The sequence below is a fragment of the Podarcis melisellensis genome (genome assembly GCF_964234715.1).
Source record: "Podarcis melisellensis genome assembly, chromosome: 8".
Lineage (NCBI taxonomy): Eukaryota > Metazoa > Chordata > Lepidosauria > Squamata > Lacertidae > Podarcis > Podarcis melisellensis.
The window spans coordinates 26,570,581-26,583,451 of record NC_138540.1 but is presented as its reverse complement, the minus strand read 5'-3'; the positions used below and the strand labels follow the sequence as shown (position 1 = coordinate 26,583,451).

The 12,871-nt window shown below is 46.1% G+C and overlaps 1 protein-coding gene across 6 annotated transcripts in view; it reads right to left on the bottom strand.

The window, feature by feature from the left end:
* The window catches only part of VWA5B1 (von Willebrand factor A domain containing 5B1), a 65,044-nt gene extending 62,549 nt beyond the window's left edge, over nt 1-2,495 (bottom strand). For 5 of the 6 annotated variants that reach the window (XM_081923461.1, XM_081923465.1, XM_081923463.1 and 2 more), the window contains exon 1: nt 1,855-2,080. The gene's annotated coding sequence lies outside the window, so the exon portion shown is untranslated. Of the gene's footprint in view, nt 1-1,854; nt 2,081-2,135 lie in introns of those variants that run through there. The other variant, XM_081923462.1, reaches the window with a different exon arrangement.
* Nucleotides 2,496-12,871: the final 10,376 nt, after the last annotated feature.

Below are 12,871 nucleotides of genomic sequence, written 5' to 3'. Positions count from 1 at the left end.
AATATGCAGCTGGCCAGTATGAGGACTACAGGATCTCTCTGCCCAAAACTCAGCTGTGAACCAGGATGTCCTCAGTTCAGATCTGCCCTCTGCCACAAACTCAAGAGGTACCCTTAAGTAACTGCCTATTCGCTTGGCCTCAGTCTTCCCATCTGCAGTATGGGGATAACTATATTGACCTACCTCAAATTACACAAGGCCATTGGAGTGATTAGTCTCTCAACCACACCAGATGAATGTTTACTTGTTGCTAGAATATAATATTTCCAGTTAATTTTTTTTGGAAGTGGTGAAATAGTAAATTCCAAGGTCCTTTGGAAGATGTGAGGACATGAGATTTCTACTGAATACCCCTGGGGAATTCTCAAAAGTGCAGGGAGTGAAACAGAGCTCCAAGGTTTAGCAATGGCACATTCAAATCTTGAGATTTCACACACGCTGCTAGCCCAGGAGAGACTGTACCAAGTCTGAGTATCACACACTAGAGTTGAGATCATGTATTTAAGCTGTCATGGTGTTGATTTCTCCACAACAATGGAATGGGTGGGTAGACGCAGTAGCTCCAACAGAGTCTAATAGTAACCTTGCGATTTCAAAAAATGGGGAAAAAATGGGGGGGAAATGCAGCCAATCCTGTTTGAGAGTGAGACTTAATCTGAATCAAGTGGCAATTAGCTCCAGAACCTACCGGTATTTATTATGCAGTGCCTGAGCCCCCTGGGTGAAATGCAAAGGTGATTCGACAAACTAAAGCTATGCTTCAAAACATGTGCCCAAAACACACTTCTGTCACTACTAGCTGGTCCAAAACATCATGCGCTTGTGGGGGAAAGACTTTGGGGGTGGGCAAAGCACTTGACTCTCAGCCCTAGTCCTCCGCTGTGAGATGAAACCATTTTGAAAGCACTGCAAAAATCATAGCTCACCAATGGTTCAAGATTATTTTAACAAATAACAATGTGCTGATACAGTGCAGTCAAAGTGCATGGAACTTTCCAGAGCTACATAAGACCAGGTCCCTGCCCTGCACAGCTTACAATATGCATGTAACAAGAGGGGAAGAGAGGGCAGAAACAATGGTGGGGAAGAAGAAAAGAGGGGAGGAAGGAGAGAGGGGAGGATTACAGTTCATGATGTTTCATATGATCTAGCAGCTTAGCAGCCATAGAGAGGGTAATTAATGAAATAGATGAAAGCCACTGCAGGCTATATGGATTGTGTTAAAGAGGTCTGATCTAGAGATGATATTCAGGCAGCTTGAGGGAGCCTGTGATTTTCTCATGCAACTCTTTATTCCTATATCCTCCAGAGAGACACCGACCATCAAAACAAGTCTGAATGTAGAGGTTGGATGGATCCAGCGCCTTCAATGGCACCTTGGAAGGGTTGTTTTTTTGAAACTGGGGCTCTGGTGCTGTTACACACACACACACGCACACACCCTTTTCAGGCAGCAAAGGGGGTTCTGTGCTGCCCCAGCCTTTTGCCACCCAATTCCACCCAACTCTGCCTCCCCTTTGCCAACAACATCCCTTAAGAGACTGTGGAAAATGATGCTTTGGAAAGCAGAATCTCTCTCTGTCTCTCTTCCTCTAAGTGGGAGCTGCTGGAGCCTGTAGAAATGTTCAGACAGCGAAGGTGAAGTGCCCAGCTACACATACACAACTAACTAGATATGGAATACGGCGCTATGGGAAGAAAAGTGCAGACAACAGACAGGCATGCAGAAGGAACGCAGACCCTGGCACCGCAGCAGAGGCCAATCTGTAACACACACACACACTCCAAAAAGAAAAAGAAAAAAGGAGAGATCAAGAAGAGAAAGTCGCTGCTTTGCTTCCCCGTCTTTCCTACCTTGTCTGGAAGGAGAGATGAGCCGGAAACCGGGAGGTGTCGCGGGGAGAGATGCCGGATCAACTTTGCAGGTTCCTGAGCGCTCGCTCGCTCCGCTTGCTGAGCTCAGTGGTCCAGAACGGGCTGGACCTGTCTAGGCGATGGCAAGCCGACAGGAAACCTTTTCCCGCTTCTGTGCTCTGTGTGTGAGAGACAGTGTGTGAGAGAAAGCCACACAGAGAGAGGAGACATGAGATAAGGAATCAGGGAGGGAGGGAGGGGAAGGAGGGATGCTCAGCAACCTGTGGGATTCAACAGGCGCTCAGCATCTTGGAAAGGGCATAAGGAGCACCAGCTCCGCGGCAGCCCAAGCCTTGGACCGGTCTCTCTCTCCATCCCAGCTGGGTGGAGGCAAGGCAGAGCTGTCTCAAACGCGAGAACTGCAGCTGCCCTGCCGGTCCGGAGCAGTTTCCCATCTGGCAGGGGGTATTTTCGGGGTGTCAGCACGCAGGAGAGCACCCTGGACCAGGATTGCACGCCTGAACAGGGTTTCCAGAGCGGTGGCCATCTATCCTACGACAATAGCACTTGCATCCTGATTATTAGCGATTTGGTATTATTGGGATCATTTCCCCCCAGTTTGCTCTAGGATTGTCTGCGTTACTCAGCAGTTGCAAAGAACAAGTAGAAGTGATTCCAGTAGACTTTCCAGAGAATTGTGGGGGGGGGGGTGTTACTTCTCCACATCTCCTATTACTAGAGCTTGAGGGGAGGGAGAACCAATGGAGCTGAACACTGGAAAATTCAGGATCTCACAGAGTTAAGCTGTGCAATTTGCTACAAACTGCAGTGATAATCAACAGCTTGGGTGGATTTAAAAGGGGGTTAGGTAACTTTACAGAGAATAGCCTAGATTCCCCTTCCACCAACTCCTAGGGACCAATGTCCCTTCAGCTCCCCACCCCAATAAAATATTTGGGGGTCCGGAGACCCCAAAGTTGATGAACGCTGCCATTCAAATGGTGTGTGTGCACTGCGTCATGCCATCAATTATGTGAGGTGGGGCTTATCTGCCCCCACCCCCATATTTTATTCAAGTTGTCACCCCTGCTACTGTTGGTGGCAATATGCCTCTGAGTATTGGTTGCAAGAAGTCACAAGTGGGTAGAGTTGCTGTTGCACTCAGATCCTGTTTGTGAGTTTCCTGTTTGTCAGGTCACTGCAAGAACAGGATGCTGGGTTAGAGAGGTCTTCAGTGGACAAACTCTCTCAGTGGTGCAGCTGGATTCTGGATTTATGAGGTCCTTCACACGGTTCTCCCCCTCCCCATTTTATTCTCACAACAACCCTGTGAGGTGGGTTAGGGTGAGAAACGGGGGTTGCCAGACACTTTTGAGGCTGTGTGCAGATTTGAACGTGGGTCTCACATCCCAGCCCCATGCTCTACATCTCACGTTGGCCGCAATCCTACTTGAGAGTAAGCCCCGTTGAATTCAATAAGGCTGACCTCTGAGTAGATGTGGCTAGGTTTGCACTTGGGAATGATCTTTGGCACATCTACACAGCAGTAAGTTCTGCTGAGTAAAAGGGGACTTGGCCCCCATGTAAATGTGTGCAGGATTTCAGCCTTGCTTCAAAATGTGAAAAGCTAGCCCTGTTGCATTGCAGTGGGGGTAGGGGGTGGTAATGGACTGCCCCCCCCCCAAGACCTACCCAGACAGCAGCGCTTGCTTGTGTGATCCACTTTTAAAAAGGACTCAAGTGTAAAATGTTCTAGAGTGCTACAGGAGGGAGTGCTTAGCTCACATAGAGAAGAGGACAAACAGGTCAATGAGCAGCACCAGATCCAGGGATTTTGTGTCAGGGTGGGGTGGGAAGATCTGGGGAAGGCAATTTCAGAGGTCTTCTTCATCTGGTTGAGATTCAAAGCACGCAGCCTGAGAATGGAATTTCTTTTGAGGCCTAGGACCCACATACCTATGGGACTACCTCTCCTGGTAGGCCCCACGGAGGACCTTAAGGTACACAAATGACAACATTTTGGAGGTCCCAGGTCGCAAGATCGTTAGATTGGTCGCAACCAAGGGCTTTGCAGTACTGGTCCCGACTTGGTGGAACACTCTGTCACAAGAGACTAGGGCCCTGAGGGACTTGACATCTTTCCACAGGGCCTGCAAGACAGAGCTGTTCTGCCTGGCCTTTGGTTTGGACTCAGTCTGACACTTATGTTTCCCTCCCCTTATGATTTTGATGAGGCTGCATTTTAAACTGCATTTTAAATTGGTTTTTTTTCCCTATTATGTTTTTACTCTAATTTTACTGTTGTTAGCTGCCCTGAGCCAGGCTCTGGCTGGGGAGGGCGGGGTATAAATAATTTTTATTATTATTATTAGGTCACAACATATGCACAAGCTTTGCAGGCTCGGTACACTCTGTACCTTCAAAGCACATTCAGAGCAGATTCTTTGCCTCAAAAAATTATGGGCACTGTAGTTTACCCCTCACAGAAACCTTTAACAAACAACAGTGTCCAGATTTCTTGGGGAGGCTGTGTGCTTCAAATGTGCTTTCAAGGTATATTGCATATGCAGCCCTTCTCTCTGGAACGGGCCCTGTATGTAAGTGTTGCTGCAGATGAAAAGTTTAGCCTTGCTGGCATTTCCCATTGTCTTTTTTAAAAAAGACTGAAACATCCACCCCAAGTAGTAATTATTTTGCTGGTGGCCCTCAGGCTGGTAATCGCATAGGACTAGAAGGCTGCAAGTGAACTTATCATAGACACCTGATATCAAAAGGGTTTTATTAATAGCCATCTCAGAAAAATTAATTCATCACATAGAGGTACAAAGGAGCAAGGCAGACTGGGAACCTGGTGAGGTTTCATTATTCATACAAAGGGGTCCTTCAGAACACCATGGGTTGCTGGCAATGCTAGTCCTACTCAGAGTAGACCTACTGACATGACTAACTCAGTTCCATAAATTTTAACAAGACTACTCTAAGTACAGTGGTACCTTGGGTTACAGACACTTCAGATTACAGACGCTTCAGGTGACAGACTCCGTAACCCAGAAATAGTACCTCGGGTTAAGAACTTTGCTTCAGGATAAGAACAGAAATCCCGCGGTGGCGGCAGCAGGAGGCCCCATTAGCTAAAGTGGTGCTTCATGTTAAGAACAGTTTTAGGTTAAGAACGGACCTCCAGAATGAATTAAGTTCTTAACCTGAGGTACCACTGTATAGCAGTTAGATAGAAACCCATGTCTCCAAGTAGTATGAGTTCATACGGAAAAAATATTTGGCAATCTCTTTGTTCTTGGTTCTTCCTTAGATAAGTTTCCCTCTTCAGTGTTACTTGTCAGAACGATTCCCAATTTGGCTAATTCTGGTACCTGTCTTATGCCATCCTGTAACAAAGTGAAATATATTGTTAAGCTGCGTATTGCTCATTTGTTGATTATTTTGATATTGCGTATGGTACATCAGTGTCCACTTTGGGTTGTAAAATAATGGTGATGGTAATAACAGTTGTTTGGTTGAACAGACTTTGCAGTTATAAACAGTGAGGAGACTGAAATCTAAAGGACGTGTGTGTTTCGCATAGCTACAATTCCCTGCACCTTTAACGAACTATAGTTTCTAGGATACTTTGGGGGAAATGATGTGCTTTAAACGAACACTGGATGTACTTTTGATGCATGATGTGGATCTTGCCAACAACATTGTGAACGTTTTAAATCTCAGTTCTCACCATCCCTGACATTTGGCCATGTGGGCTGGGTCTGATTGACAGTTCAATAACATATGGAGGGCATCCTGTTGGCTTTACCTGGACAGAGCATGTTGGTGGCAAGGGGAAATGTAAAATATCAAAGGAGAATTCCATGGATACCAAGATCCAGGGCAAGTACTCTTTGGTGAGAGAAGTTCTCAAGAGAACTCCATCAAAATTTTAAAATCAAAAAATATGCAGCAAAATACGAGCATGAAAATATAGGCTGTTAGACCTTTAAAATATGCCCTTGTGAATTCCTTCCAAAGTTTGCCTCTTCAGCTACCAGAGACAAGTGCATGGGGACACCTGCTTGTCAATCATCCTATGTTCCCCACTCTATTCAAGATGGTCTGTTCTGCAAAGGGGAAATGTTCCTTTGCCCATGTGGTTTGCTTTTAAAGCATGCTAGGCAAAGGTCTTGCAGCTGCCTCCTGTCAGCTAACCAGCACTGATGACTGCACAGCCTGTTTCCTTGGGCTACTTAGTTTGATTTCAAGGGAAGCATTTTCCTGCAGTCAGAAGGGCTTGCAGGTGTATTAACTTGCCCAGGAACCAATAGTGGCCCTAGGATCCATTGTAGTGCAGGGCAAGGCAGAAAACCTCCCTATGTCCCCATCCCCTATATAAATAAAAATAAGTAACCAGCTGTTTCTGCCCAATCGTGTACAAAGCAGAGGGTGGGAGGGTGAGATTTTAAGGGGGAAAGACATAGGGAGGATGGGTTCAGGAAGTCCTTGTGGTACCCTGGACCTAAGTTGTTCAGGGCTTTGTAAATTAGCACAAGGACCTTGAACCTGGCTCTGTAGTAGATGGGCCGGCAGGGCTGGTGCTTTAACTAAGGTGTTGCATGTTCTCTGCCAGATGGCCCCATCAACAATCTGGCCACTGCATTCTGCACCAGCTGGAGCAAGGAGCAAGGACCAGGACCAAGGGCAGCTCCGTGGAGCACGCATTGCAGTAATCCAGCAAGGTTTAAATGTATGGCATGAGTATGCTCTTTAGGTCATACTTAGTTGGGACAGAGGAGCGTGGCAATTCAGTCCCTCTGCTGCACTGCCTGTTATCTAATGATTTAAGCTGGAATATTCTATTTAGTCTATTTGTTTACTTTCAATATTTACAGACCACTTTTCACCACAGATGGTTGCAAAGCAGCTTACACAATCCATCGATCAAAATCTCACAGTGTTTGAAACAAATGGAAGCAACAGGGAAAAGCATCAGATCAATAAACAGGGGTAGCAAGAATTGCTTAAAAGGCCCCCTGAACAAAATAAAGTTACTTCACATGGGAGCAGTGGGACTTACTCCTGAGTAGACAAATATAGGCTGGCACTACTGAGACACAGAAAGCTGTCGTGTCGCCTTTGGCTCCTAGCCACTGCTTTTTCCCAGCAAAGGGTTGGGAAAGGCTGAGTTGCAAAAGGGTCATTCCCACCACCAGCTGAAGGACGCAGAGAGGAAAACAGAGACATCATAATAAGCAGGACGGAGACATCCCTGGCGCTCAGCCCAGCGTTCACTCAGTCAATTAGATCATGCGTCTACATTAAACTTGTCAGATATGATACATTTCCCCAGTTCTTGTGGATTCCCAAGGAGCAGAAGGCATAGGGAAAGGGTCTGCATCAAAATAAAGGGTGGGTTTGTTTAATATCCAGTCCTGGAAGGTGGAGATGGGTTATTTTAACAGTGTGGATCAACAGGCACACACAAGGGCTACCTTTAGACACAGTGAGGTAGGATCCTGAGAGTGGCATCAAGGTGGCCTCCCTTGCTGGGAGGGGTGGCCTCTGCTATCACACAGGTCTCACCTACAGGGAGTAGCTGGCTTATACCTCCGATATGAGATGTTTTAGGGGCAGAGAGAGGTCAGGGAGAGACCTTAAGCCAGCCCAGCTAGCAGCAAGTAATGGCGTTGAGCCAGATGGTGCAGCAAAGGGACTGAATCGCCACGCTCCCCTGTCTCAACTGAGTATGACCTAAAGAGCACAGCCATGCCATACATTTAAACCTTGAAGCTGGATTACTGCAATTCGTTCTCCACGGAGCTGTCCTTGGTCCTGGTCCTTGCTCCTTGCTCCAGCTGGTGCAGAATGCGCTGGCCAGATTGCTGATGGGGGCATCTGGCTGGGAACATGCAACACCTTAGTTAAGCATCAGCCCTGACAGCCCATCTACTACGGAGCCAGGGTCTTTGTGCTAATTTACAAAGCCCTGAACAACTTAGGTCCAAGGTACCACAAGGACTGCCTGAATCCATATAGGTAAAGGTAAAGGTACCCCTGCCCGTACGGGCCAGTCTTGACAGACTCTGGGGTTGTGTGCCCATCTCACTTAAGAGGCCAGGGGCCAGCGCTGTCCGGAGACACTTCCGGGTCACGTGGCCAGCGTGACAAAGCTGCATCTGGCGAACCAGAGCCGCACACGGAAACGCCGTTTACCTTCCCGCTGGTAAGCGGTCCCTATTTATCTACTTGCACCCGGAGGTGCTTTCGAACTGCTAGGTTGGCAGGCACTGGGACCGAGCAGCGGGAGCGCACCCCGCCGCAGGGATTCGAACCGCCAACCTTTTGATCGGCAAGTCCTAGGCACTGAGGCTTTAACCCACAGCGCCACCTGCGTCCATATATCCCACCTTAAACACTGAGATCATCGGCAGGAGCATTGTTGGTCATTCCCTCAGTTGGCGAAGCTCACTTGATAACAAGAAATAAGAGTGTCTAGTGTTGTCAGCCGAGTCCTGTGGAATACTCTGCCAGTAGAGATTTAGCAGGAGCCTTCTGTTTTAATTTTTGAGTGCCTGATGACAACAATGCAGGCAGTTAAGAATATATCTTTCTGCAATGGTTAATAGATGCCTGTTTCTAACTTTTCCCTAACTTTTTTAAAGGGTGCTGAGAATTGTAGTTCTGTGAGAGGTAAACTATAGTCCCCGGAATTATTTGGGGGACGCCACCCCCAATGTGGGACGCGGGTGGCGCTGTGAGTAAAACCTCAGCGTATAGGACTTGCCGATCATATGGTCGGCGGTTCGAATCCCTGTGGCGGGGTGAGCTCCCGTTGCTCGGTCCCAGCGCCTGCCAACCTAGCAGTTCGAAAGCACTCCCGGGTGCAAGTAGATAAATAGGGAGTGCTTACTAGCGGGAAGGTAAACGGTGTTTCTGTGTGCTGCACTGGCTCGCCAGAGCAGCTTCGTCACACTGGCCACGTGACCCGGAAGTGTCTCTGGACAGCGTTGGCCCCCGGCCTCTTAAGCAAGATGGGCGTGCAACCCCAGAACCGTACGGGCAGGGGGTACCTTTACCTTTAACTTTACCCCCAATGTAGGGTGTGGATGCGCCATTTTATTTCGTAATGCTGCTTTGTCGTTTACTGCTAGTTTCATGTGCTACATAAAGATTTTTTTTTAAAAAAAAATCTATTAAGCACTTATAAATGCTTTTAAATAAAATAAAAATACAACACTTTATTTATTTATTTACTGGATTCATTGGCATGCATACAGCAAACGATGAGGTCAGCTTACTGGCTCTGCATGTGTATGTGAAGTTAATACTCAAATTGCACCATCTCCCTCCTCTCGTCTCTGTCAACGCAACAGGCCTAAGTTTAGCTAATGTTTCAAAAGATTGAATTTGCTTCACTTTTGGGGTGCTGGAGAGGCATGTCTCCAGTCTCTCCTTGCTCGGTCTCTTCAATTATGTCTTTCCAATGCTGCCATTTCCCATTGACAGTCTCCTTGTGGCTTTTGCGCCTCTCAGCACCCTCTCGGGCCCGGCGACACGGTTGCCATGGCGAAGGCTGCAATGTCACCTTGGAAAAAAACAAGGCAGCGAGACCCCTAAGTTCATTTCAGCACAAAGTGAGCAGCGTGGGAGAAGCAAAAGTTAATTAGGCCATGCACGCTGGTAGGGGAGTGGGGAAGGGAAGCAAGGCGGGCAAAAATGCAAAGCAATCCCTCATATGCTGTTCGTACCATGCAGCAAATATTCTGGCAATGATGGAGCCAAGAACAAGCATCTTTCCAGACAGGCATAAACAAAAACCGAAAACACACGACTGAAACAAAACCCAGAGCAAGTGACAAGGCTATAGGGAGAGAATGGGGTTTCTGAGGTCTCCCTTTAACCCTAAGAGGTCTGGGCTTTCAGATCATCACATCAGGCAGAAATTTTAAGAGGTTCCCCCCTTGCCTCTTTTTTATGTTAAACACAAAAAAAAATCCCAACAAAGGATGGGTTTGAAGTCTTTCGCATATTATTAAAAGATCTAATAAGCAGGTGAAGAATTCCAGAAGATTGTCTACGGTAACGAAAAAACATCATAATGTCCAAATTTCACTGGCTGTTGCTGGTATATAAGGCCAAGCATCTGAGTTGGAGGTATAGACAACCAAGTTCCACCATACCACGCTGAACAATTGTGGCTTCTCTATGCCCTTGCAATAAAGATACTGTTTAAAAATATCCAAGTTGGCGGTCATCGCTATACCCAGTGCTACCAAATTCCATAATGACTGTGCTGTGTGAAGGCATTCTTCCTCTTGTTTCTCCTGTTGCACGCCACCCCAATCTCTGAGCGGCGCAAGATTCCAGGGGCTCTGGGCAGTTTACCCAGAGTCCGTGTTTCCTCTTGGAACTGAGTCACAGCAGGGTGTGGTATTGTTATGATACATGGTTTATTTATACATATATAAAACCTGAGCCTACGATGGAGGGGTTCACAGCATTAACACTCTAAGAGGGTCTTGCTTCCTCCATAGGCACAACCTAGGATCCAAGCAGAGATCCTACATCAATCTCTCCCTCTTTCTCTCTAGTTTACATCACAGCAACTCTATTTTTTATCTCTCTACTCTAAGCTCCAGCTTTATCAGTAGAGGGAGGCAGTGTCCTCACCCATTTGCTATCTCCGACAGAGTCCCTTGATCTTTTATTCTTCTTAATGGCCCATCACCCCAGACGATTGCCTCATGAAGTTAGCCTAGCTTAATTAGCCTTTAACACTTGGTTTAATTAAAGAATTGGAGGTGTCCACCTGGGTCTTGCTATTTCCTGATTTTAATACCCCAAGCCTTAACTAAATTCCAACACCTACTAGACCCAGGAATTTAGGGTGTAAAAGCAAACACAAACTCATAACAATACATTATGGATGGGGTTTTATTTTTCCAAAAGTAGTGATGGCTCAAATGTTGTTTAGTCATAACATCACATTATCTAAGGCTTTCCATCATTGTAATAAAGTCTGATGAGCTGCATTTGATAAAAACAACAGCCATAGTTCAGACTGAATCTCCTTATTTGGTCCATTAAACAAGGATAATAAAAACAGGACAGGCACATAAGCAATTAGCTCCATTACTATTTTAGAAAGCTGATTATAGACTAAGACCCAGAACTGCTGAATACAGGGACAAAATTCTAAAGGTATTGGTTTGGTTTGTTGGTGCAAAAAATGTATATCCAGAATTCTTGAATGCCAAGATCCAAGTTTGGGGCAAGTACTCTTTGGTGTGAAAACCCCAGCAGAGATATAAAGCCACAAAGTAATCAGCGAAGTAATGTAGGCTGCAAAACCTTTAAGATACGCCCTTCTAAGTGAGTTCCAAAAAGGCCCCTTTAAAGGTTCCTTTCCAAAGTTCCCCTCTTCCCCTAGCATAGGAAAAGACCACATGTTTGGCAAGTTAAATTTGGTTTACTTGCAACCTTTCCCAAGGTCAGATTCATGTGCTTCAGTATACTTGCACAGGCAGTAAAACACATCGTAGTAATCTAACCTAGATTAGGCTATACCTGTCCAGACAGAGCCAAAACTGGGCAACCAGCCAAAGGTGATGGAATGGAAGGCATTCCACACCACTGAGAGGCAGCATAACTCTGTCAAGAGGAGGCAACCTACCAGCCATCCAGTCTAGGGAACTGCCCACTAACAGTGCCTCAGTTGTGCTTGTTTATAAGCTCTCATCCAGTCCATTACTGAGGCAAGACAATGGTCCACCTGCAGATGTAAAGAAGCAGAACTGAGAGTTATCAGTGAATTGCTGACAATGTAATCTAAAACGCCAGATAACCCCATTCAGCAGTTTCATGTAGGTGTTAAACCAGGGATCAGCAAACTTTTTCAGCAGGGGGCTAGTCCACTGTCCCTCAGACCTTGTGGGGGGCCAGACTATATTCGGGGGGGGGGGGAATGAATGAATTCTTATGCCCCACAAATAACCCAGAGATGCATTTTAAATAAAAGGACACATTCTACTCATGTAAAAACATGCTGATTCCCAGACCGTCCGCAGGCCTGTTTGCCAACTCATGTTAAACAGCAAAGGGGATGAAATTGAACACTGAGGAACCCCACACTGAAGGCTTGATGGGGCCAAAGAACACCCTCCCCTCAAGCATCTTTGGAAGTGACCATCCAAGTAGGATTGGAACCACCGCAAAGCAGTGCCACTCACCTACAACTGGATACCATGGTCAATGGTATCGAAGGCTGCTGAGAGATCAAGGAAAATTAAAAGGGATACATTTTCCCACCTCTCTTCCTACAAAGGTAATCATACAGCCATAATTCATGCCTACTGCGCTCTTTTCATCACCTCCTAAAAACATTCTTATTTAGGCAAGCCAACCCAGCTGTTTAGGAATTTGAGGTCATTTTGATCTGTTTTACTATTTCAACTTTTGTATGTTTTAAAGTACTGATGTTATTTCCCCCTTGATTTCCTTGTTTTATATTTTTTGTAAACTGTTTAAACCACAATTCTATAATTCTGGACATGGGAACCTCATAAAACCTCAAATTTTCCAGGATTCAAACATTTGTTGCTTGCCCTTTGGTCAGGGTACATGAAATCCTCAAGGCACATTCCTTTCAAACCAGGAATGGGCAGCTTTCATAGCCTTAGGCCTAATTTCAAAAACCGTCTGCTAGCCATCAACTCAGACAGGACAGTGGGGAGGAAGAGGCAGAATAAGAAAGGAGGTGGCAAAGAGAGAGGGAGGGAGGATGGCAGTGGTAGAAATAAATTTATTTTCTATAAACCACTCTGAGACCTCTGGGTATAAGGTGGTATATAAATTCAATCAATCAATCAATATTTCAGGGGGCTGGCTGAAATAAGTATTTGGCTACCAAACTGGGTCCCAATTGGGTCATCCTGAATAAACCATTCTTTTGAGTTGGGTGCTTGTCGCGTGCATTAGGTTCCTCTCTGTTGGTGTTTGTAAGTTGATTGTCCTAAACATTTAAAATTATTAT